Raw genomic sequence first — 26,370 nt, forward strand, 5'->3', positions numbered from 1 at the left:
TTTGTTGTTGTTCTTTTTGTTTTTAAAATTAATTTTATTTCTCTATTAGATTATACAGGGTACTGGTATGTGATGAAGTATTGAATTATCTATGCTATTTTAGAGACCTCAGATATTCTCCATAGTTTTAATGAACCCCCAATCACTAATATTATCAAAATAGGTGGTAAATGTCAGAAATTGAAAATACTATTCTCTAATAATTAACTTCTAATCTTTTGGCAGTTTCTCCCAAATTATTCATTTCCCACTTTCAAGATGTATAATTAAGGCCACATTGTCTTTTAATTAAATTAATTAATTAATTAATTAATTTGATGGGGGCATAGGAATATGTATTTTATTTTCTTTTATTTTTTAATTTTTTAAACATCTTTATTAGAGTATAATTGCTTTACAATTGTGTGTCAGTTTCTACTTTATAACAAAGTGAATCAGTTATTCATATATATATATGTCCCCATATCTCTTCCCTCTTGCATCTCCCTCCCTCCCACCCTCCCTATCCAACCCCTCTAGGTGGTGACAAAGCACTGAGCTGATCTCCCTGTGCTATGTGGCTACTTCCCACTAGCTATCTATTTTACATTTGGTAGTGTATATATGTCTATGCCACTCCCTCACTTTGTCCCACCTTACCCTTCCCCACCCAGTATCCTCAAGTCCATACTCTAGTAGGTCTGCTTCTTTATTCCCGTCTTGCCCCTAGGTTCTTCTGATCATTTTCTTTATTATTTCTTTTTTTTTCTTTTTTTTTTTTTTTAGATTCCGTATATATGTGTTAGCATATGGTATTTGTTTTTCTCTTTCTGACTTACTTTACTCTGAATGACAGTCTCTAGGTCCATCCACCTCACTACAAATAACTCACTTTCGTTCCTTTTTATGGCTGAGGAATATTCCATTGTATACATGTGCCATATCATCTTTATCCATTCATCTGTTGATGGACACTTAGGTTGCTTCCATATCCTGGCTATTGTAAATACAGCTGCAATGAACATTTTGGTACATGACTCTTTTTGAATTATGGTTTTCTAAGGGTATATGCCCAGTAGTGGGATTGCTGGGTCGTATGGTAGTTCTATTTATAGTTTATTAGGGAACCCCCATACTGTTCTCCATAGTGGCTATATCAATTCACATTCCCACCAGCAGTGCAAGAGTGTTCCCTTTTCTCCACACTCTATCCAGCATTAATTGTTTGTAGATTTTTTGATGATGGCCATTCTAACCAGTGTGAGATGATACCTCATTGTAGTTTTGATTTGCATTTCTCTAATGATTAATGATGTTGAGCATTCTTTCATGTGTTTGATGGCAATCTGTATATCTTCTTTGGAGAAATGTCTATTTAGGTCTTCTGTCCATTTTTGGACTGGGTTTTTTGGGTTTTTTTGCTATTGAGCTGCATGAGTTGCATGTAAATTTTGGAGATTAATCCTTTGTCAGTTGCTTCACTTGAAAATATTTTCTCCCATTCTGAGGGTTGGCTTTTCATCTTGTTTATGGATTCCTTTGCTGTGCAAAAGCTTTTAAGTTTCATTAGGTCCCATTTGTTTATTTTTGTTTTTATTTCCATTTCTCTTGGAGGTCGGTCAAAAAGGATCTTGCTGTGATTTATGTCATAGAGTGTTCTGCCTATGTTTTCCTACTAAGACTTTGAAGGTGTCTGGCCTTACATTTAGGTCTTTAACCCATTTTGAGTTTATTTTTGTGTATGGTGTTAGGAAGTATTCTAATTTCACTTTTTGCATGTAGCTCTCCAGTTTTCCCAGCACCACTTATTGAAGACACTGTCTTTTGTCCAATGTATATCCTTGCCTCCTTTGTCATATTAGTTGACCATATGTGCATGGGTTTATCTCTGGGCTTTCTATCCTGTTCCATTGACCTATATTTCTGTTTCTGTGCCAGTACCATACTGTCTCGATTACTGTAGCTTTGTAGTATAGTCTTAAGTCAGGTGGCGTGATTCCTCCAGCTCCGCTTTTCGTTCTCAAGATTGCTTTGGCTATTCGGGGTCTTTTGTGTTTCCATACAAATTGTGAAATTTTTTGCCCTAGTTCTCTGAAAAATTCCAGTGGTAGTTTGATTGGGATTGCACTGAATCTGTAGATTGCTTTGGGTAGTAGAGTCATTTTCACAATGTTGATTCTTCCAATCCAGGTACATGGTGTATCTCTCCATTTATTTATATCATATTTAATTTCATTCATCAGTGTCTTATAATTTTCTGCATACAGGTGTTTTCTCTCCTTAGTTAGGTTTATTCCTAGATATTTTATTCTTTTTGTTACAATGGAAAATGGGAGTGTTTTCTTAATTTCAGTTTAAAAATTTTCATCATCAGTGTATAGGAATGCCAGAGATTTCTGTGCATTAATTTTGTATCCTGCTACTCTACCAGATTCATTGATTAGCTCTAGTAGTTTTCTGGTAGCATCTTTAGGATTCTCTACGTATAGTATCATGTCATCTGCAAACAGCGACAGTTTTACTTCCTCTTTTCTGATTTGGATTCCTTTTATTTCTTTTTCTTCTCTGATTGTTATGGCTAAAATTTCCATAATATTTTGAGTAATAGTGGTGAGAGTGGGTAACTTTGTCTTGTTCCTGATCTTAATGGAAATGGTTTCAGTTTTCACCAGTTAGGATGATGTTGTCTGTGGGTTTGTCATATATGGCCTTTATTATGATGAACAAAGTTCCCTCTATGCCTACTTTCTGGAGGGTTTTTATCATAAATCGGTGTTGAATATTGTTTAAAACTTTCTCTGCATCTACTGGGATGATCATATGGTTTTTCTTCTTCAATTTGTTAATATGGTGTATCACGTTGATTGATTTCCGTATATTGAAGGATCCTTGCATTCCTGGGATAAACCCCACTTGATCACAGTGTATGATCCTTTTAATGTGCTGTTGGATTCTGTTTGCTAGTATTTTGTTGAGGATTTTTGCATCTATGTTCATCAGTGACATTGGCCTGTAGTTTTCTTTCTTTGTGACATCTTTGGTTTTGGTATCAGAGTGATGGTTGCATTTTAGAATGAGTTTGGGAGTTTTCCTCCCTATCCTATATTTTGGAAGAGTTTGAGAAGGGTAGGTGTTAGCTCTTCTCTAATGTTTGATAGAATTTGCCTGTGAAGCCATGTGGTCCTGCGCTTTTGTGTGTTGGAAGATTTTTAATCACAGTTTCAATTTCAGTGCTTTTGATTTGTCTATTCATATTTTCTATTTCTTCCTGGTTCTGTCTCAGAAGATTGTGCATTTCTAAGAATTTGTCCATTTCTTCCAGGTTGTCCATTTTATTGGCATAGAGTTGCTTGAAATAATCTCTCATGATCATTTGTGTTTCTACAGTGTCAATTGTTACTTCTCCTTTTTCATTTCTAATTCTATTGATTTGAGTCTTCTCCCTTATTTTCTTGATAAGTGTGCCTAATGGTTTATCAGTTTTGTTTATGTTCTCAAAGAATCAGCTTTCAGTCTTTTTGATCTTTATATAGTTTCCTTCATTTCTTTTTCATTTATTTGTGACCTGATCTTCTTTCCTTCTGCTAACTTTGGGTTTATTTTGTTCTTTTTTCTCTAATTTCTTTACGTATAATGTTAGGTTGTTTACTTGAGATGTTTCTTGTTTCTTAAGGTAGGAATGTATTGCTATAAACTTCCCCATTAGAACTGCTTTTGATGCATCTCATAAGTTTTGAGTCATTGTGTTTTCATTGTCATTTATTTCTAGGTATTTTTTTTTTATTTCCTCTTTTATTTCTTCCGTGATCTCTTGGTTATTAAGTAGTGTGTGGTTTAGCTTCCAAGTGTTTGTATTTCTTGCAGACTTCTTACTCTAATTGATATCTAGTCTCATAGCATTGTAGTCAGAAAATATATTTGATTTGATTTCAATTTTCTTATATTTACTGAGGCTTGATTTGTGAGCCAAGATATGATCTATCCTGGAGAATGTTCCATGAGCTCTTGAGAAGAATGTGTATTCTGTTGTTTTTGGATGGAATGTCCTATAAATATCAATTAAGTCCTTCTTGTTTAATGTATCATTTAAAGCTTGTTTTTCCTTACTTATTTTAATTTGGATGATCCATCCATTGGTGAAAATGGTGTGTTAAAGTCCCCTACACTGATTGTGCTGCTGTCAATGTCCCCTTTTATGGTTGTTAGTATTTGCCTTATGTATTGAGGTGCTCCTATGTTGGGTGCATAAATATTTACAATTGTTATATCTTCTTCTTGGATTGATCCCTTGATCATTATATAGTGTCCTCCTTTGTCTCTTGTAATAGTCTTTTTTTTAAAGTCTATTTTGTCTCATATGAGAATTCCTACTCCAGCTTTCTTTTGATTTCCATTTGCATGGAATATCTTTTTCCATCCCCTCAGTTTCAGTCTATATGTGTCCCTAGGTCTGAAGTGGGTCTCTTGTAGACAGCATATATATGGGTCTTGTTTTTTTTTATCCATTCAGCCAATCTATGTCTTTTGGTTGGAGAATGTAATCCATTTACATTTAAGGTAATTATTATTTATTTTATTATTTTTTAAATTTATTTATTTATTTATTTTTAGCTGTGTTGGGTCTTCGTTTCTGTGCGAGGGCTTTCTCTAGTTGCAGCAAGCGGGGGCCACTCTTCATTGCGGTGCGCAGGCCTCTCACTATCACGGCCTCTCTTGCTGCGGAGCACAGGCTCCAGACACGCAGGCTCAGTAGTTGTGGCTCATGGGCCCATTTGCTCCGTGGCATGTGGGATCTTCCCAGACCAGGGCTCGAACCCGTGTCCCCTGCATTGGTAGGCAGATTCTCAACCACTGCACCAACAGGGAAGCCCCTAAGGTAATTATTGATATGTATGTTCCTATTACCATTTTCTTAATTGTTTCAGGTTTATTATTGTAGGTCTTTTCCTTCTCTTGTGTTTCCTACCTAGAGAAGTTCCTTTACCATTTGTTGTAAAGCTGGTTTTTTGGTGCTGAATTCTCTTAGCTTTTGCTTGTCTGTAAAGGTTTTAATTTCTCTGTGAAAGCTGAATGAGATCCTTGCTGGGTAGAGTAATCTTGGTTGTAGGTTTTTCTCATTCATCACTTTAAATATGCCTGCCAGTCCCTTTTGGCTTGCAGGGTTTCTGCTGAAAGATCAGCTGTTAACCTTATGGGGATTCCCTTATGTGTTATTTATTGTTTTTCGCTTGCTGCTTTTAATATTTGTTCTTTGTATTTAATTTTTGATAGTTTGATTAATATGTGTCTTAGCGTGTTTCTCCTCAGATTTATCCTATATGGGACCATCTGTGCCTCTGGAACTTGATTAACTATTACCTTTCCCATATTAGGGAATTTTTCTACTATAACCTCTTCAAATATTTTCTCAGTCCCTTTCTTTTTCTCTTCTTCTTCTGGGGTGCTTATTATTTGAATATTGATGCATCTAATATTGTTCCAGAAGTCTCTGATTCTTTCCTCCACTCTTTTCATTATTTTTTCTTTATTCTGCTCTGCAGTAGTTATTTCCACTATTTTATCTTCCAGGTCACTTATCCATTCTTCTTCCTCAGTTATTCTGCTATTGAGCCATTCTAGAGAATGTTTAGTTTCATTTATTGTGTTGTTCATCACTGTTTGTTTGCTCTTTATTTCTTCTAGGTCCTTGTTAAATGTTTCTTGTATTTTCTCCATTTTATTTCCAATATTTTGATCATCTTTACTCTCATTATTCTGAATTCTGTTTCAAGTAGACTGCCTATTTCCTCTTCATTTGTTAGGTGCGGTGGGTTTTTATCTTGCTCCTTCATCTGTTGTGTGTTTCTCTGTCTTCTCATTTTGCTTATCTTACTGTGTTTGGGGTCTCCTTTTCACAGGTTGCTGGTTCGTAGTTCCCGTTGTTTTTGGTGTCTGTCCCCAGTGGCTAAGGTTGGTTCAGTGTGTTGTGTAGGCTTCCTGGTTGAGGGGACTAGTGCCTGTGTTCTGGTGGATGAGGCTGGATCTTGTCTTTTGGTGGGCAGGTCCACGTCTGGTGGTGTGTTTTGTGGTGTCTGTGACCTTATTATGATTTTTAGCAGCCTTTGTGCTATTGGGTGGGGTTGTGCTCCTGTCTTGCTAGTTGTTTGGCATAGGGTGTCCAGCATTGTAGCCTGCTTGTGGTTGAGTGAAGCTGGGTGCTGGTGTTGAGATGGAGATGTCTGGGAGATTTTCACCGTTTGATATTACGTGGAGCTGGGAGGTCTCTTGTGGACCAGTGTCCTTAACTTACCTCTCTTTCTTCTCACAGCTCCCGGGGCTCAGCTTTGGATTTGGCCCCGCCTCTGCTTTTAGGTCACTGGAGGGCATCTGTTCTTTGCTCAGACAGGACTGGGTTAAAGGAGCAGCTGATTCAGGGGCTCTGGCTCACTCAGGCCGTGGAGAGGGAGGAGTAAGGAGTGCGGGGCGAGCCTGCAGCAGCACAGGCCAGCGTGACGTTGCACCAGCCTGAGGCGTGCCGTGCATTCTCCCGGGGAAGTTGTCCCTGGATCCTGGGACCCCAGCAGTGCCGGGCTGCAAAGGACCCCGGGAGGGGAGGTGTGGAGAGTGACCTGTGCTTGCACACCGGCTTCTTGTTGGCTGCAGCAGCAGCCTTAGCATCTGATGCTCGTCTCTGTGGTCCGTGCTCTTAGCTGTGGCTCACCCCCATCTCTGGAGCTCATTTAAGTGGTGCTCTTAATCCCCTCTCCTCACACACCAGGAAACAAAGAGGCAAGAAAATGTCTCTTGCCTCTTTGGCAGCTCCAGACTTTCTCCCGTACTCCCTCCCGGCCAGCCGTGGTGCACTAACCCCCTTCAGGCTGTTTTCATGCTGCCAACCCCAGTCCTCTCCCTGCACTCCAACCAAGGCCCGAGCCTCAGCTCCCAGCCCAGCCCACCCCAGCGGGTGAGTAGCCAAACCTCTTGGGCTGGTGAGTCCAAGTCGGCACTGATCCTCTGTGCGGGATTCTCTCCGCTTTTCCCTCCACACCCCTGTGGCTGCACTCTCCTCCATGGCTCCGAAGCTTCCCCCTCTGCCACCCGCAGTCTGCACCCGTGAAGGGACTCCTAGTGTGTGGAAACATTTCCTCCTTCACGGCTCCCTCCCACTGGTGCAGGTCCCGTCCCTATCCTTTTGTCTCTGTTTTTTCTTTTTCCTTTTGCCCTACCCAGGTACGTGGGGAGTTTCTTGCCTTTTGGGAGGTCTGTGGTCTTCTGCCAGCGTTCAGTAGGTGTTCTGTAGGAGTTGTTCCATGTGTAGATGTATTTCTGATGTATCTGTGGGGAGGAAGGTGATCTCCACGTCTTACTCCTCCACTGTCTTGAAGGTCCTCTCCTCTTGTGTATTTTGGATCAGTCTGTCTATTACACTTGGGGCAAAAGTAGATTTTGTCCTTCTGGGGAGTTTGGTAAGAGTCATTCTCCACAGGTTCCTGTCACTTCTTGCCCACCTAAGAAGATGATAGCAGCATCAGCTCCTTAAATTATTTACTGGATGCTGAGTTACTCTTCTTTTTAGTTTACTGTAGTGGTGTCAGAGCACAGAAAGGGTGATTATTCTGTCTTTCAGGTCTTATTACATGTTTTAATACTTAAGTGAGATTTACACAAATGCAACTAGCAATTTAATTCAGGTTAAGGGGTTGCAAGAGAATGGGGAAATATTCTGTAGTTCCTCTCACCCCCACTTCTATACACACCAAACTCCCTTAGTGTGCATCAACCCTCATCTTGTCCTGGAGGAGAACTGGCCTTAGTATAATTTTATTTGTTATCCCATTAAATTATTTTTCTCATATAAAAGCTGCACATATTTATTGTAAAAATTTTGGAAAATGTGGGAAAAGACAAAGAATAAAATAAATATAATCTCAGGTTCATTATGTGGTATTTGAAAATATTTATTTCCTTGGATGCAAAATGAATTATTTTTCTTTCGACAGAATTCAGGTACAATAAGTTGAAAACTTCAAATTCTGTTTAGAGAGAATGGAAAAGCATTCAGGTAAAATAGTTCTAAATGTCACTTTTTTCTTTTGACATAGTAATAAAAAAATATTTGTACATTTGTTTATTTGCCACTATTTCAAGTGTCACTCAAACATGGTTTTAAAATATTTTGCCTGATATATACTCAAAGTCTGTAAAAGAGATTATACAAAACGGAATATTTATAAGATTATATTTTAATAATTTATGAAAGATGGTGATGTTTGCAATTCTGCCCAGAGCAGTCATCACAGTGATTTGGTGGTAAGAAATGTTGTTATTCATAGTTTCCCCTAAAGCCAGCTAAATCTGTATTGATAAAACTTTGAATCGCCTTTCACCTGACTTAAAAGAGTCACCTCTCATAACCTGTCAGATGTGGGAATATATTACAAGAGGCAAAAAGAGGAGAAGACACACAAGTTTAAGAGGGCATCCATAAAGCTGCCAAGTATCTAAGGGTATGCAAAAATTCTCTCTCTTAGTCCATTTTCCTGATTTAAACAGAAAGCACTTCTATAGCATAATCCTCTAGAGTGAAAGTACAGACAGTTCTTCAGAAGTCTCAAAGGACCACAGATTTTCTTTTCTCTGAATAAATGTTTCTTTTCTTTCCTATTCTTAACTTTCTTTCTTTCCTTCCTTCCTGCTTTCTTTCTATTCACATGTAATTGACATACAATATCATATTTATTTCAGATGTACATTACAGTGATTCAATGTTTATATAAAATTAAACTGATCCACATCATAAGTCTAGTTACTGTCAGTTACCATAAAAAGTTACTACAATATAATTGACTATGTTCCCTATGAACTGTATATTACCTCCCCATGACATTTATTTTTATAACTGGAAGTCTGTACCTCTTTAACCCCTTCACATATTTCACCTGCCTCCTCAATACCCCTTCCCTCTGGCAACCACCAGTTTGTTTTCTATATCTATGATTCTGTTTTTCTTTTGTTTTATTTGTTTGTTTTGTTTTATAGATTCCACATATAAGTGAAATTCTACTGTAATTGTCTTTCTCTGTCTGACTTATTTCACTTATCATAATATAATCTAGGTCCATCCATGTTGTTGCAAATGGCAGGATTTCATTCTTTTTTATGGCTGAATAATATTCCATTTCATATATAATGTATATATATATACATATATATTTCATATATATATATATGCACACACACACACACACACACCATATGTTCTTTATCCATTCATCTATTAATATCCTTCCTTGTAGGTTGCTTCTGTACCTAAGCTATTGTGAATAAAGCTACAATGAACATTGGAGTGCATATTTTTTGTCACATTAGTGTTTCTATTTTCTTCAGATAAACACCCATATCTGGAAATGCTGAGTCATATGGTACTTCTACTCTTACTTTTTGAGGAAACTTCATAACGTTTTCCCTAGTGCCTGAACCAATTTATGAAATTTATGATCCCACCAACAGTACAGAACTCTTCCCTCATCTCCACATTCTTGCCAACACTTGATATTTCCTGTCTTTTTGATAACAGCCATTCTGACAGGTGTGAGGTGATATCTCATTGTGATTTTGATTTGCATTTCCCTGATGATTAGTGATGTTGAGCATGTTTTCATGTGCCTGTTGGTCAGTTGTCTCCATTTTTGGAAAAAAAATCTATTCATGTTCTCTGCCCATTTTTTTTAAATCAGGTTGTTTATTTTTGATATTAAGTTGTAGGTGTTCTTTGTGTATTTTGGATATTAACCTCTTATTGAAAATATGATTTGCAAATACCTTCTCACATTAAGTAGGTTGCCTTCTTGTTGTGTTAGTGGTTTCCTTTGCTGTGCAAAAACTTTTTATTTTGATGTAGTCCCATTTATTGATCATGTGCTTTTATTGCACTTTCCTGAGAAGACAAGGCCAAAAAAAATGTCAAAGAGGATATTGCCTTTGTTTTTTTCTATGAGTTTTATGGTTTCAGGTCTTACATTCAAGTCTTTAATCCCTTTTGAATTTATCTTTGTAAATGGTGTAAAATAGTGATTTAGTTTCATTCATTTGCAAGTATTTCTCCAGGTTGCCCAATACCATTTATTGAAGAGTCTTTTCTTCATTGTATATTCTTGCCTCCTTTGTCATATATTAATTGGCTTTAAGTGTGTGGGTTTATTTCTGGACCCTCTACTATGCTCCATTAATGTATGCATCTCTTTTCATGCCAGTATCACACTGTTTTGATTAATATAGCTTGTACTAAAATCAGGAGTCATAAATGTTCATATTTTTCTTCTTTCTGAAGACTGTTTTGGCTATTTGGGATTTTTATGGTCCTATAAATATTTTAGGAATTTTTTTTTTTTTTTGCGGTATGCGGGCCTCTCACCACCATGGCCTCTTCTGTTGCGGAGCACAGGCTCCAGAGGTGCAGGCTCAGCGGCCATAGCTCACGGGCGCAGCCACTCCGCAGCATGTGGGATCCTCCCGGCCCGTGGCACAAACCCGTGTCCTGCACATCATCAGGCAGACTCTCAACCACTGGGCCACCAGGGAAGCCCTACACATTTTAGGACTTTTGTTCTACTTCTGTGAAAAATTCCGTTGATATTTTGATAACGATTGTATTGAATCTGTAGGTTGCTTTAAGTTGTATGGACATTTTAACAGTTTTAATGCTTCTAATCCATGAGCATAGTATAATACATATATTATAAAAATATGTATATTATATATAATATCTAATATATATATTATGTATGATAATATATTATATATTATTATAATATATGTATTATATATTACTATATTATATATCATATAATTGAAATATATACATATATGAATATATTTTATGATATATATTATATGCAATGTTATATATATTATATATAATATAAGAAAATCATAGATTATTATATATTATAACTATATGAAATTTGCAAATATAAAAAAATATAAATATGAATATATATAAGTATGTAAATATATAAATATAAATAGTATAAATATAAGTGTATTATATTAAAATATAAATATTTTGAATTATATATTATATATATTATGCATGTGATATACATACTAATATATGTATATATCATATACATATATATGAATATATATAATGTACAATATATTTATATATTATATATTATTTTATTATATTATATAATATATGTATATATTTATATACTATGCATTTCATAATATATGCATTATATATTATACATCATATATAAATATAAAATATAATTATATTTATTTTATGTATTATATATGATATATCATGTAACATACATGTTATACATTATATAATAATATATATATTATATAATTATATATATTTCATATTGTATTATATTATTAGGTTTTATTTTATTATATTATAGTATATATTATATATTATTATATATTAATATAATTATATATTATTGTAGATTATATATTATTATAACATATATTTATATATTATATAATATATTATGTAATATATATTTTTATTATAATATATTATATTATGTATCATTACAGCATATTTTTATATAATAATAGTTATATAATATTATTATAGTATAATAATATGCTATAAGATATATATTGTTATATACTATTACATATTAGTATATATCATTATAGTAATATGTTATAATAATATATATTATTATTATTGTTATAATATATATTATTATATCTTATAACATATTATAATATATTTAATATATAGTATAATTCTATATTATATTGTATATATTATGTAATATATATTATATACATTATCATATGTCATATACATTATAATATATTATATATACAACAATAGATATGTTATATGCTTTTCCATTATGGCTTATTATAGGATATTAAGTATAGTCCCCTGTGCTATTCAGCAGTACCTTGTTTATCTATTTTATACATAGTAGTGTGTATCTGCTAATCCCAAACTCCTAAATTATCCCTCCCCCACCCTCTTTTCTCTTTGGTAACCATGAGTTCTTTTTCTCTGTGAATCTGTTCCTGTTTCGTAAATAAGTTCTTTTTGTGTCATATTTTAGATTCCACATGTAAGCAATATCATATGGTATTTTTCTTTCTCTTCCTGACTTACTTCACTTAGTATGATAATCTGTACCTCCATCCATGTTGCTGCACACTGCATTATTTATTTTTTATGGCTGAGTAATATTCCATTGTATATATATACCACATGAAATGTCCTTCCATCCATGGACATTTAGGTTGTTTCCATGTCTTGGGTATTGTAAATAATGCTGCTATTAACATTGGGGTGCACTTATATGTTCCAATTGTAGTGTTCTCTGGATATATGTCCAGGAGTGGGATTGCTGGATCATATGGCAACTCTATTTTTAGTTTTTTGAGGAAAAGATGCTTGATATGATTTCAATCTTCTTACATTTGATACTTGCATTTTTGCTTCATATGTGATTTCCTGGAGAACATTCCATATGCACTGGAAAATAATGTCTATTCTGCTGCTTTGGGATGGAAGGTTCTATATATATGTCACTTAAGTTTATCGGGTCTAATGTGTTGTTTAAGGCCAGTGTTTCCTTATTGATTTTCTCTGGATGATGTATCCATTGATGTAAAGTGAGGCCTTAGACTCTTATTGTATTACTGTCAATTTCTCCCTTTATGTCTTAATATTTACTTCATATATTTAGGTGCTCCTATATTGGGTGCATAAATATTTACAAATGTGTATATCCTATTATTGCACTGTCCCCTTTAATATTAAGTAATATTCTTCTGTTTCTTTTATTACAATATTTGTTTTAAACTATATTTTATCTGATATATGTATTACCACCTCAGTTTTCTGGTCATTTCCATTTTTATGGAATATATTTTTCCATCTCTTCCTTTTCAGTCTAAGTGTGTCTTCAATCTGAAGCAAATTCTTGTAGGCAGCATATATATGTCCCTTGGTTTTTTAATTCATTCAGAATACCCTATGCCTTTTGATTAGGGCAATTAGTCCATTTACATTTAAAGCAATTATTGATAGGTTCATACTTATTTCATTTTGTTCATTGTTTTCAGGTTATTTTTGTAATTCTTCTCTGTTCCCTTCTTCTTCTCTTGTTCTTTTTTCTTCTGGTCTGATGATATTCTTTAGTGTTATATTTGGATATGTTTCTCTTTAATTTTTTGTGTATCTATAATAGGTTTGTGGTTTGTGGTTACCATGAGATTTATATATAACAAGCGATATATAAAGCAGCCTATTTTAAGTTGATAGTCACATAAGTGTGAACACACTGTAAAAGCACTACATTTTTACTACTTCCCCCACATTTTATTTTTACATCATATTTTACATCTTTTTATTTTGTGAATCCCTTAACTATTTATTGTAGTGCTAGCTGTTTGTACTTTTGTCTTTTAATCTTCATGTTGCTTTATAAATGGTTGATCCACTACCTTTCCCATATATTTGCTCTTACCAATGAGTCTTTTCATTCATATTATTTCTTATTTCTAGTAAGACCCTTTTCTTTTCCATGTAAACGTTTCTTGTAAGGCCAGTTTAGTGGTTATGAACTCCTTTAGTTTTTTCTTGTCTAGGGAAATTCTTTATCTCTCCTTCATATCTGAATGATAACCTTGCTGGGTAGAGTATTCTTGGTTTTAAGTTTTTCTTTTCAGAACTTTGAATATATCATGACACTTCCTTTTGGCCTGTGAATTTTCTGCCAAAAAATCCATTTATAGTCTTAAGGAGGTTTCTTTATATAAAACCATTGTTTTCCTCTTTCTGTCTTAAAAATTATCTCTTTATATTTGACTTTTTAATTATAATGTGTCTTGGTGTGGATCTCTTTGGGTTCATCTTGTTTAGGATTCTCTGTGTTTCCTCCATGTGGAAATTTGTTTCCTTCCCTAAGTTAGGCAAGTTTTCACCTATTTTCTTCAAATAGATTTTCTGCCCCTTTCTCTCTTTCTTCTCTTTATGGGGCCCTAAGAATGCAAATGTTATTATGCTTGATGTTGTCTCAGAGGTTCCTTAAACTAGTCTCTTTTTTTTTTGTGTGTGTGGTACACGGGCCTCTCACTGTTGTGGCCTCTCCCGTTGCGGAGCACAGGCTCCGGACATGCAGGCTCAGCAGCCATGGCTCACAGGCCCAGCCGCTCCGCGGCATGTGGGATCTTCCCAGACCGGGGCACGAACCCGTGTCCCCTGCATTGGCCGTCAGACTTTCAACCACTGCACCACAAGGGAAGCCCAAACTAGTCTCATTTTTAAGGATTCTTTTTTCTTTTTGCTGTTCTGATAGGATGATTTCCAGTACTCTGTCTTCCAGATCACCAATCCATTCTCCTATATCATCCAATCTGGTGTTGGTTCCCTCTAGTGTATTTTTCTTTGTTATTGTGTTTGTCAGCACTGATTGTGTTCTTTCTTATATTTTGTAACTCATTGTGGAAGTTCTTTCTTCTCTCATGTTACTTGAGCAACTTTATTACTATTCCTTTGAATTTTTTATCAGGTGATTACTTATCTCCCTATCAGTAGGGTCTTTTTCTGAGGTTTTCCCTTGTTCTTTTGTTTGGAACATATTTCTCTGTTTACTCATTTTCTTGGCTCTCTGTTGGTTTTTGTTGTTGTTGTTGTTGTTGTTGTTGTTTGTTTGTTTTTGCTTCTATGTATTAAGAAAAACCAGTGCCTCTCTCAGTCTTGAAGGAGTAACCTTGTGTAGGTGATGATCCTTCTCATTTAACCCTGCCCTATCTCTTTTTTGTCTCGAATTTTTGTGGTTATCTATACCTCTGGTTTATTCTTAATATGCCCCTGCTGTTGAGAGTGTGTCAAGATCTCTTAGTGTTCCAAGTGGAGGAATCTCATTTAGCTCCTAGTTTCAGCCTGATTGAAGCCAGACTCTCAGGCTGCAGCTAAAGTATGCAAATATATACAGTCTCATAGAGCAACAATTATAGTACCTATCTACTGCCAGTCTAGGAAATCTGGCGAGAACAGTTGTAGAATTCACGCCTTCAGATGAGTGTAAAGTCTCCTTTCTTAGAGGCCTCATCAAGCTGTAATGGGCCAAAGAGGTGTGTAGGAATGGTATCTCCCTACTTATGTTCCCTGGGCGCTCCTCCTGAGCCTCTAGAATTGTGTTATGCCTGAAGCCTGTCCCTCAGGGTGAACCTCCAGGTTAAGTAAAGAGGCTTCTTTCACAGGAAGACTAGGGTTATGGTTCAGTTGGCATCTGTGCAGTGATAAGAACGTCTTTTTCTGATTGTTAAAGTCCCATGAAGTTCAGAAACTGCAGCTCTCTTGGTGATGAAGGGGTATCTCTAGTGTGGATTGTGCATACCTACTGGCTTTAGATAGGCAACTGGAGAGGGCTTGCTCTCTTGCTTCAAAAAGGCAAAATGACATGACACAAGCACCTGTGGGTTTCAGCAGTGCAACAAGGAGTGCCTTTTCCATGTGCATGCATCAACTATAGGCCAGGAGTGGGCAAATACTGTGACTGTCACCCACCAGCCCCAGCCAGGGAGCAGGGGAGTGTCACAGCTACCTACACTTGCAGACTTTAGCTAGAGTGCAGAATGCTGCAAAGTTTCATGCTCACCTGCCACAACAAAGGAGCAGGGGAGTGCTGCAGTCACTGGACTTCTCCAGCTTCAGCAGGTAGTGGGATAGTGTCATGATTGCTTGCTCCCTCATCTAAGCTTGCCCACTTATGCTAGTAGGTTAGGTGGGGAGTAGAACAATGGCATCGACCAGTGCCTTCATCTCCAGGGAACATTTGAACCTTCCCCTGCTCCTCCAGCTATGCTTCTAGATTTGTAAATGACTCTCCTTCACATATAGTCTTGGCACTTTTCAAACTGCTGTTACTTTGCTAGGTCTTGTGGTGAGGGAAACCCCACATGGACCTTTTAAGAGGACAGTCTCTGTTTCCTATAGCACTTTGGGACCCTTGGATGTCAGCCTCATTGGTTTTCTAAGCCAGACATTTTAGGAACTCACCTCTCTGGTGTAGGTTCCAGGGACACGGTGCCTGATGTGGGTGCTCTCTTGGAGAAGCACTTATGATGTGAGATCCCTCTGTATTGTGTTTTACTCCACCAGGGCTGAGATTTTTGGCCAGACTGTCTCACTACATCTCTTAGTCATCTCAGTGTGGTCCTTTTTTTCTTTTTTGTAAAATAGATGTTCAGCTAGTTCTCAGGTTCTTTTCAGAGGGAATTGATCCATATGCAGCTACATACTTGTGTCCATGGAAAGAGGTAAGTTTAGGCTCTTCCTACACTGTCATCTTGAACAACTTCCCTTTGCAACTGACTTTTGTATATTAACATTTTCCCCTAAAATCTTACTATAATTGCTTATTAGTTCCAGGAGTTTTTTTTAAATTATTTCAGATTTCTATATAGATAATCATGTTATCAGTGAACAAAGTCAGTTTTATGTCATTCTTCCCAATTTTATACTTTATGTTTCTTGCTTCCTTGCATGATCAAGGACTTCCAGTATGATGTTGGAAAGGAGGGGTGAGAGGGGACATTCTTGCCTTTTTCCTGATCTTACTGCAAAAGCTTCAAGTTTCTCATCATTAAGTGTGATGTTAGGTGTAGGTTTTTTTGTTTGTTTGTTTGTTTTCTTCTGTAGCTATTCTTTCCAAATTGAGAAGAATTCCTTTCAATTCTTATTCCCTGAGAGGTTTTTTTTCTATATCATGAATGGGCACTGGATTTTGTCAATTCCTTTTCTGCATTTATTGATATGATCATGTGATTTTTCTTTTTTAGTCTATTGATGAGTTACATTATTAATTTATTTTTATTATTAAACTAGTCTTTCATACTTGCAGTAAATCTCACCTAGTTGTGGTGTATAATTGTTTTTATACATTTTTGGGTTTGATATGCTAATGTTTTTTGAAATGTTTGTACCTATGATCATGAGAGATACTTTTCTTTTTTTCATCTTTTAATGTATTTTTCTGGTTTTGATAGTAGGGTAATGCTGGCCTCATAGAATGAGTTAAGAAGCGTCCCCTCAGCTTCTACCCTCTAATGGAGATTATAAAGAATTGGTATAATTTCTTCCTTTAATGTTTGGTAGAGTTCTCCAATGAATCCATCTGGGCATGGTACTTTCTGTTTTGGAAGGTTCTTAACTATTGATTCAATTTGTTTAGTAGATATAAGCCTATTCATATCATCTATTTCTTCTTCTGTGAAATGGTAGGGTTGTCTTTCAAGAAATTGGTCCATTTAATCTAGATTATCAAATTTGTGGGCATAAAGTTGTTTATAGTATTACTTTATTATTCTCCTAATTTCCATGGAATCTGTAGTTGTCTTCTCTTTCATTTCTGATATTACTAATTTATGCCATTGCCCTCTCTCTCTCTCTCTCTCTCTCTCTCTCTCTCTCTCTCTCTCTCTCTCTCTCTCTTTTTTTTTAGCCTGGCTAAAGTCTTACTGATTTTATTGATTTTTTGCAAAGAACCACCTTTGGTTCTGTTGATTTTTCTCAATTGATTTCCTATTTTCAGTTTCATTGATTTCTGTCCTATTTCTTATTATTTTACACCCCCCTCATTTTGGATCTAATTTGCCCCTTTATTCTAGTTTCCTAATGTGGTAACTTACATGATTGATTTTATTTTATTTTTTTAACTTCTTAATGTTATATTGGAGTATAGCTGATTAACAATATTGTGATAGTTTCAGGTGCACAGCAAAGTGACTCAGTCATACATATACATGTATCCATTCTCCCCCAGACTCACCTCCCATCCAGGCTGCCATATAACATTGACCAGATTTCCTTGTGCTATACAGTAGGTCTTTGTTGGTTATCATTTTTGAACATAACAGCGTGTACATGTCAATCCCCAAATCCATAACTATTCCTTCTCTCCACCCTTCCACCCCTGGTAACCATAAGCTCATTCTCTAAGTCCATGAGTCTGTTTCTGTTTTGTAAATACATTAATTTGTATCATTTCTTTTTAGATTCAGCATATAAGTGATATCATACAATATTTCTCTTTCTCTGTCTGACTTACTTCACTCAGTATGACAATTTCTAGATCCATCCATGTTGCTGTAAGTGGCATAATCTCATTCTTTTTTTATAGTTGAGTATAGTGCACTGTATATACGTACCACATCTTCTTAATCCATTCCTCTGTTGATGGACATTCCATGTCTTGGCTATTGTAAACAGTGCTGCAATGAACATTGGAGTGCATGTATCCTTTCTGACCATGTTTTTCTCCAGATATATGCCCAGGAGTGGGATTGTAGCGTCATATGGTAGCTCTATTTTTAGTTTTTTAAGGAATCTCCATGGTGGCTGTACCAGTTTACATTCCCACCAACAGTGTAGGAGGGTTCCCTTCTCTCCACACCCTCTCCACTATCTATTGTTTGTGGATTTTTTGATGATAGCCATTTTGACTGGTGTGAGGTGATATCTCATTGTAGTTTTGATTTGCATTTCTGTAATCATTAGCGATGTTGAACATCTTTTCATATGCTTCTTGGCCATTCATATGTCTTCCTTGGAAAAATGTCTATTTAGGTCTTATGCCCATTTTATGGTCAGGTTGTTTGTTTTGATGATATTAAGCTGTGTGTAAGTTTTGGAGACTCATCCCTTGTCAGTCACATAATTTGCAAATATTTTCTCCCTATCTATGGGTTGTCTTTTTGTTTTGTTTATGGTTTCCTTTGCTGTGCAAAAGCTTTTGAGTTTAATTAGGCCTCATTTGTTTATTTTTGTTTTTATTTCCATTACTCTGGGAGACAGATCAGAAAAGATATTGCTGTAATTTATGTCAGAGAGTGTCCTGCCTATGCTTTCCTCTAAGAGTGTTTACAGTGTCCAATCTCACATTTAGGTCTTTAATTCATTTTGAGTTTTTTTTTTTTTTTTTTTTGCGGTACGTGGGCCTCTCACCATTGTGGTCTCTCCCATTGTGGAGCACAGGCTCCGGACGCGCAGGCCCAGCAGCCATGGTTCATGGGCCCAGCCGCTCTGCGGCATGTGGGATCTTCCCAGACCAGGGCACAAACCCGTGTCCCCTGCATCAGCAGGTGGACTCTCAACCACTGCACCACCAGGGAAGCCCCTTTTTGAGCTTATTTTTGTGTATGGTGTTAAAGAACGATCTAATACCATTTTGTTCTTTTACATGTAGCTGTCCAGTTTTCCCAGCACCATTTGCTGAAGAGACTGCCTTTCCACCATTGTATAGTCTTGCCTCCTCTGTCATAGATTAATTGACCATAGGTGTGTGGGTTTATTTCTAGGCTTTCTATTCTGTTCCATTGGTCTATAGTTCTATTTTTATGTCAGTACCATAATCTTTGATGAATATAGCTTTGTAGTGTTGTCTGATGTCAGGGAGTCTGATTCCTCAAGCTCAATTTTTCTTTTTCAAGACTGCTTTGGCTATTCAGTGTCTTTTGTGTCTCCATACAAATTTTAAGACTTTTTGCTCTAGTTCTGTGAAAAATGCCATTGGTTATTTGATAGGAATTGCACTGAATCTGTAGATTGCCTTGGGTAGTATAGTTATTTTGACAATATTTATTCTTCCAATCCAAGAGCATGGTATATCTTTCCTGTTTGTGTCTGATTTCTTTCATCAGCATCTTATAATTTCTGGAGTATAGGTCTTTTGTCTCCTTAGGTAGGTGTATTCCTAGTTGTGTTATTCATTTTAATGCAATGGTAAATGGATTGTTTCTTGAATTTCTCTTCCTGATCTTACATTGTTAGTAAAATGCAACAGATTTCTGTGTATTAATTTTGTAGCCTGCAAATTTATCAAATTCACTGATGAGCTATAGTAGTTTTCTGGTAGTGTCTTTAGGATTTTCTATGTATAGTATCATGTCATCTGCAAACAGTGACAGTTTAACTTCTTTTCCAGTTTGGATTCCTTTTATTTCTTTTTCTTCTCTAATGGCCGTGGTTAGGACTTCCAAATCTATGTTGAAAAACCACTTTTATGTTGAATAAAAGTGGTGAGAGTAGGCATCCTTGTCTTGTTCCTGATCTTAGAGGAAACATGCTTTCAGGTTTACACCATTGAGTATGATGCTAGCTCTAGGTTTGTCATATATGGCCTTTGTTATGTTGAGGTAGGTTCCCTCTATGCCCACTTTCTGGAGAGTTTTTATCATAAGCCTTTGCTGAATTTTGTCAAAAGCTTTTTCTGCATCTATTGAGATGATCACATGGTTTTTATTCTTCAATTTGTCAATGTGGTGTATCACACTGATTAATTTGTGGATATTGAAAAATCCTTGCATTCCTGGGATAAATCCCACTTGATCATTGTGTATGATCTTTTTAATGTATTGCTGGATTCGAATTGCTAATATTTTGTTGAGGATTTTTGCATCTGTGATAATCAGTGATATTGGCCTGTAATTTTCTTTTTTAGTGGTATCTTTGTCTGGTTTTGTATCAGGGTGATATTGACTTCATAGAATGAGTTTGGAAGCTTTCCTTCCTCTTCAATTTTTTGGAACAGTTTCAGAAGGGTACGTGTTAGCTCTTCTTTTGTTTGATAGAATTCGCCTATGAAGCCATCAGGTCCTGGACTTTTGTTTGTTGGGAGTTTTTAAATTACAGTTTCAATTTCAGTGCCTGTGATTGATCTGTTCATATTTTCTAATTCTTCCTGGTTTAGTCTTAGGAGATTATACCTTTCTATGAATTTTTCCATTTCTTCCAGGTTGTCCATTTTATTGGCCTACAGTTGCATATAGTAGTCTCTTATGATCCTTTGTATTTCTGTGGTGTCATTTGTAACTTCTCCTTTTTCATTTCTAAATTTATTGATTTGAGTCCTCTCTCTTTTTTTCTTAATGAGTCTGGCTAAATGTTTATCAGTTTTGTTTATCTTTTCAAAGAACAAGCTTTTAGTTTCTTTGATCTTTGCTATTGTCTTATTTGTCTCTATTTCGTTTATTTCTGCTCTGATGTTTATGATTTCTTTCCTTCTACTCACTTTCAGTTTTGTTTGTTCTTCTTTCTCTAGTGGCTTTAGGTGTGGCTTTAGATAGCTTAATTGAGATTTTTCATGTTTCGTGAGGTAAGATTGTATTGTTATAAACTTTCCTGTTAGAATTGCTTTTGCTGCATCCCATAGGATTTGGATCATTGTGCTTTCATTTTCATTTGTCTCTAGGTATTTTTTATTTCCTCTTTGATTTCTTCAGTGATCCATTGGTTGTTTAGTAGCATATTGTTTAGTCTCCTCATGTTTGTGTTTTTGTAGTTTTTTTTCTTGTAGTTTATTTCTAATCTCATAGCGTTGTGGTTGGAAAAGATGCTTGGTATGATTTAAATTTCCTTACATTTACTGAGGCTTGCTTCGTGGCCCAAGATGTAGTCAATCTTGGAGAATGTTCCATGTGCACTTGAGAAGAATGTGTATTCTGCTGCTTTTGGATGGAGTGCTCGGTAAATATCAATTAAGTCCATCTAGTCTAATGTGTCATTTAAGACCTGTGTTTCCTTATTGATTTTCTGTCTTGATGATCTGTCCATTTATGAAAGTGGGGTATTAAAGTCCCACACTATTATTGTTTTACTGTCAATTTCTCCCTTTATGACTGTTAGTATTTGCCTTATATAGTGAGGTGATCCTATGATGAGTGCATATATGTTTGCAATTTTTATATCTTCTTCTTGAATTGCTCCCTTGATTGTTATGTAGTGTCCTTCTCTGTCTCTTATAACAGTATTTTTAAGTCTATTTTGTCTGATAAGAGTATTGTTACTTGAGCTTTCTTTTGATTTTCATTTGCATGGAATACCTTCTTGCATCCCATCACTTTCAGTTTGTATGTGTCCCTAGGTCTCAGGTGGGTCTCTTGTAGACAGCATATATATGGGTCTTGTTTTCATATCCATTCAGCCAGTCTATGTCTTTTGGTTGGAGCATTTAAGCCATTTACATTTAAGGTAATTATCGATATGTGTGTTCCTATTGCCATTTTCTTAATTGTTTTGGGTTGGTTTTTGTAGGTCTTTTTTCTTTCTTTCCTCTTTTCTTCTCTTCTCTTGTGGTTTGATGACCATCTTTAGTGTTCTGTTTGGGTTGGTTTTTCTTTTTTGTGTGTGTATCTATCGTAGTTTTTTGGTTTGCTGTTCCCATGTGGTTTCAATATAGCAGTCTATATATGTGCAGGCTGTTTTAAGTTGCTAGTCTCTTTCCCACCTAGAGGAGTTCCTTTAGCATTTGTTGCAAAGCTGGTCTGGTGGTGTTGAATTCGCTTAGGTTTCGCTTGTCTGTAAAGCTTTTGATTTTTCCATTAAATCTGAATGGGAGCCTTTATGGGTAGAGTATTCTTGGTTGTAGGTTCTGCCCTTTCATCACTTTAAATATATCATGGCACTCCCTTCTGGCTTGCAGAGTTTCTGCTGAGAAATCAGCTTTTAACTTTATGGGAGTTCCCTTGTATGTTATTTGTCATTCTTCCCTTGTTGCTTTTAATAATTTTTCTTTGCCTTTAATTTTTGTCAGTTTGATTACTATGTGTCCTGGTGTGATTCTCCTTGGATTTATCCTGCCTGGGACTCTCTGCACTTCCTGAACTTGGGTGGCTATTTCTCTTCTCATGTTAAGGAAGTTTTCAACTACAATCTCTTCAAATATTTTCTCGGGTCTTTCTCTCTCTCTCTTCTCCTTCTGGGACCTCTATAATGCAGATGTTGGTGCATTTTATGTTGTCCCAGAGGTCTCTTAGGCTGTCTTCATTTCTTTTTTTTTTTTTTGTCTTCATTTCTTTTCATTCTTTTTTCTTTATTCTGTTCCATGGCAATGATTTCCACCATTCTGTCTTCCAGATCCCTTCTTCATTCTTCTGCCTCAGTTATTCTATTGATTCTTTCTAGTGTATTTTTCATTTCAGTTACTGTATTGTTCATTGTTTGTTCTTTACTTCTTCTAGGTCTTTGTTAAACATTTCTTGTATCTGTCGATCCTCACTTCCATTCTTTTTCTGAGGTCTTGGATCATCTTCACTATCATTATTCTGAATTCTTTTTGTGGAAGGTTTCCTATCTCCACTTCATTTAGTTGTTTTTCTGGGGTTTTATCTGGCTCCTTCATCTGAGACATAATCCTTTACCTTTTCATTTTGTCTATCTTTCTGTGATTGTCATTTTCATTCTGCAGGCTGCAGGACTGTAGTTCTTTTTGCTTCTGCTCTCTTCCCTCTGGTGGATGAGCCTACCTAAGTGGCCTGTGCAAGCTTCCTGATGGGAGGGACTGGTGATGGGTAGAGCTGGCTGTTGTTCTGGTGGGAAGACCTAAGTAAAACTTTAATCCACTTGTCTGCTGATGGATGGGGCTGTGTTCCCTCCCTGTTGGTTGTTTGGCTTGGGATGACCCAGCATTGGAGCCTACAGTCTCTTTGGTGGGGCTAATTCTGGACTCCAGGAGGGCTCACGCCAATGAGTACTTCCCAGAACTTCTGTCAGTGTCCTTGTCACCATGGTGAGCCATAGCTGCCCCCCACCTCTGCAGGACACCCTCCAACATTAGTAGGTAGGTCTGGTCAGTCTCCTATGGGGTCACTGCTCCTTCCCCCTGCATCCTGGTGTGCACAAGACTTTGTGTGTGCCCTCCAAGAGTGGAGTCTCTGTTTCCCCCAGTCCTGCCAAAGTCCTGCAATCAAATCCCACTGGCCTTCAAAGCCTGATTCTCTGGGGATTCCTCCTCCTGTTGCCAGACCCCCAGGTTGGGAAGCCTGACATGGGGCTCAGAACCTTCACCCCAGTGGGTGAACTTCTGTGGTATAATTGTTCTCTAGCTTGTGAGTTGCCCACCCGTGGTTGTGAGATTTGATTTTATTGTGATTGAGCCTCTCTTACCATCTAATTGTAGCTTCTCCTTTGTCTTTGGATGTATCTTTTTTAGTGAGTTTCAGTGTCTTCCTATTGATGATTGTTCAGCAGTTGTGATTCCAGTGTTCTCTCAAGAAGGAGTGAGTGCATGTCCTTCCATTCCGCCATCTTGAACTAACCCACATGATTGATTTTAGATCTTCTTTTCTAATACATGAATTCAATGGTATAAATATACCTCTAATCACTGCATTTAGTACATCCCACACATTTTAGTATGTTGTGATTTCATTTTCATTTTTTTCAATATATTTTATTTCTCTTGAGTTTTCTTCTTTGACCCATGTGTTATTTAGAATTATGTTGTTTAATGTTCACTTTATTAGGGATTTTTCATTTATCTTTCTGTTAGCAATTCCTAGTTTAATTCTACTGTGGTCTGAGGTCAGACATTGTATAATTTCTGTTATTTTAAATTTGGTAAACAATGTTTTATAGCCAAGAGTTTGGGCTATTTTGGTGAATATTTCATGTAAACTTGAGAAGAATGTGTATTCTTCTGTTGTTTGATAAAGTAGTCTATAAAAATGTCAATTATATTGATTTAATTGATGACGATGTTGAGTTCAGTTACGTCCTTACTGATTTTTTGCCTGCTGAGTCTGTCCAGTTCTGATAGAGGTGTGTTGAAGTTTCCAACTATGATAGTGGATTCATCTATTTTTCTTTGTAATTATAACAGTTTTTGTTTCACATAATTTGACACTCTGATGTTAGGCATATACATGTTAAGAATTGTTATATTTTCTTAGAGAATTCACTCCTTTATCATTTTGTAATGCCCTGCTTTATCCCTGACATCTTTTCTTACTCTGAAGCTTCTTTTATCTGGAATTAATATAGCTACTCCCTGTTTCCCTTTGATTAGTGGTAGCATAATATATTTTTCTCCATCCATGTACCTTAAAAAAATAATTAATTAATTGATTGATTGATTGGTTAATTAATTTATTTATTGGCTGCGTTGGGCCTTTGTTGCTGGGCGTGGGCTTTCTCTAGCTGTGGTGAGCAGGGGCTACTCTTCATTGTGGTGCATGAGCTTCTCATTGCTGTGGCTTCTTTTTTGCAGAGCACGGTCTCTAAGCACATGAGCTTCAGTAGTTGTGGCAGGTGGGCTTTAGTAGTTGTGGCTTGCGGGCTCTAGAATACAGGCTCAGTAGTTGTGGCACATGGGCTTAGTTGCTCGGCAGCATGTGGTATCTTCCTGGACCAGGGCTTGAACCCATGTCCCCTGCATTGGTAGGCAGATTCTTAACCACTGCGTCACCAGAGAAGTCTCCACCCATTTACTTTTAATTTATATGTGTTTTGATATTTAAAGTGGGTTCCTTTTAAGTAACATATGGTTTGGTATTTTTGATCCATTCTTATAATATCTTTTAATTCGTGCATTCAGACCATTGACATTCAAAATGATTATTGATATAGTTGGGTTAATATAAACCATATTTGTGAGTTTTCTATTTGTTGCCTTTGTTTTTTGTTGCTACTTTTGTCTTCCACTATTTTTTTGTCTTTTGTGGTTTTAATTGAGCATTTTTTATAATTCCATCTTTTCTCCTTTCTTAGCATTGTCAGCATATCCATTTTACTTTTTTAAAAAACTTTTTAAAGTGTTTGCCCTAGAATTTGCAATATTCATTTACAACTGATCTAAGTCCATTTTTAAAATAACTTCATGGTAGTGTGAATACCTTATAGTTACAGAATAATCCTAATTTCTTCCTTTTATCTCTTGGGTCATTGTCATTCATCTCAATTATATGTAATATACACACATAAGCATACATAATTAAAAAGTTGTTATTATTTTGAAGGATTTAATTTTTTTCATTTTATTTTATTCTTATCATTTTGAAAAAATGATCTGTTAGCTGTAATTCTTATCTCTCTTCCTTTAAAGTTAAGATATTTCCTCAACCTCTGGCTTCTTTCAGGATTTTTTCTTTATTTTTGAGTTTCTGTATCTGTAGCTTGAAGATGAGGTGCATAAGTGTAGTGTTTTTGTATTTATCCTGCTTGGTGTTCCGGGGTTTTCTTCCTGAGTCTGGGGCTTGTTGTCTGACATTAATTTGTGGGATATTCTCAGTTATCATTGCTTCAAATATTTCTTCTGTTCCTTTCTCTCTATCTTTTCCTCTGGCATTTACATTAAATACATGCTACAACATTTGTTATCCCACAGCCCATGGATATTCTGTTCTGTTTTTTGTTTTTTCTTAATCTTTGTTCTCTTTGCTTTATGGTTTTCAAGGATTCTATTGATATATTCTCTAGCTCAGAGGTGCTTCCCTAATTTGTGTCCAGTCTAATGAGTCCATCAAAGGCATTTTCATTTCTGTTACAGTGTTTTTTTATCTCTAGCATTTTTTTTTTTTTTGGTTCTTTCCTAGGATTTTCATCTCTCTGCTTAAGTTGACCATCTGTTCTCACATGCTGTCTACCTTACCCATAAGTCATAGCTA

The sequence above is a fragment of the Hyperoodon ampullatus genome (genome assembly GCF_949752795.1).
Source record: "Hyperoodon ampullatus genome assembly, chromosome: 12".
In the NCBI taxonomy this organism is placed as follows: Eukaryota; Metazoa; Chordata; class Mammalia; order Artiodactyla; family Ziphiidae; genus Hyperoodon; species Hyperoodon ampullatus.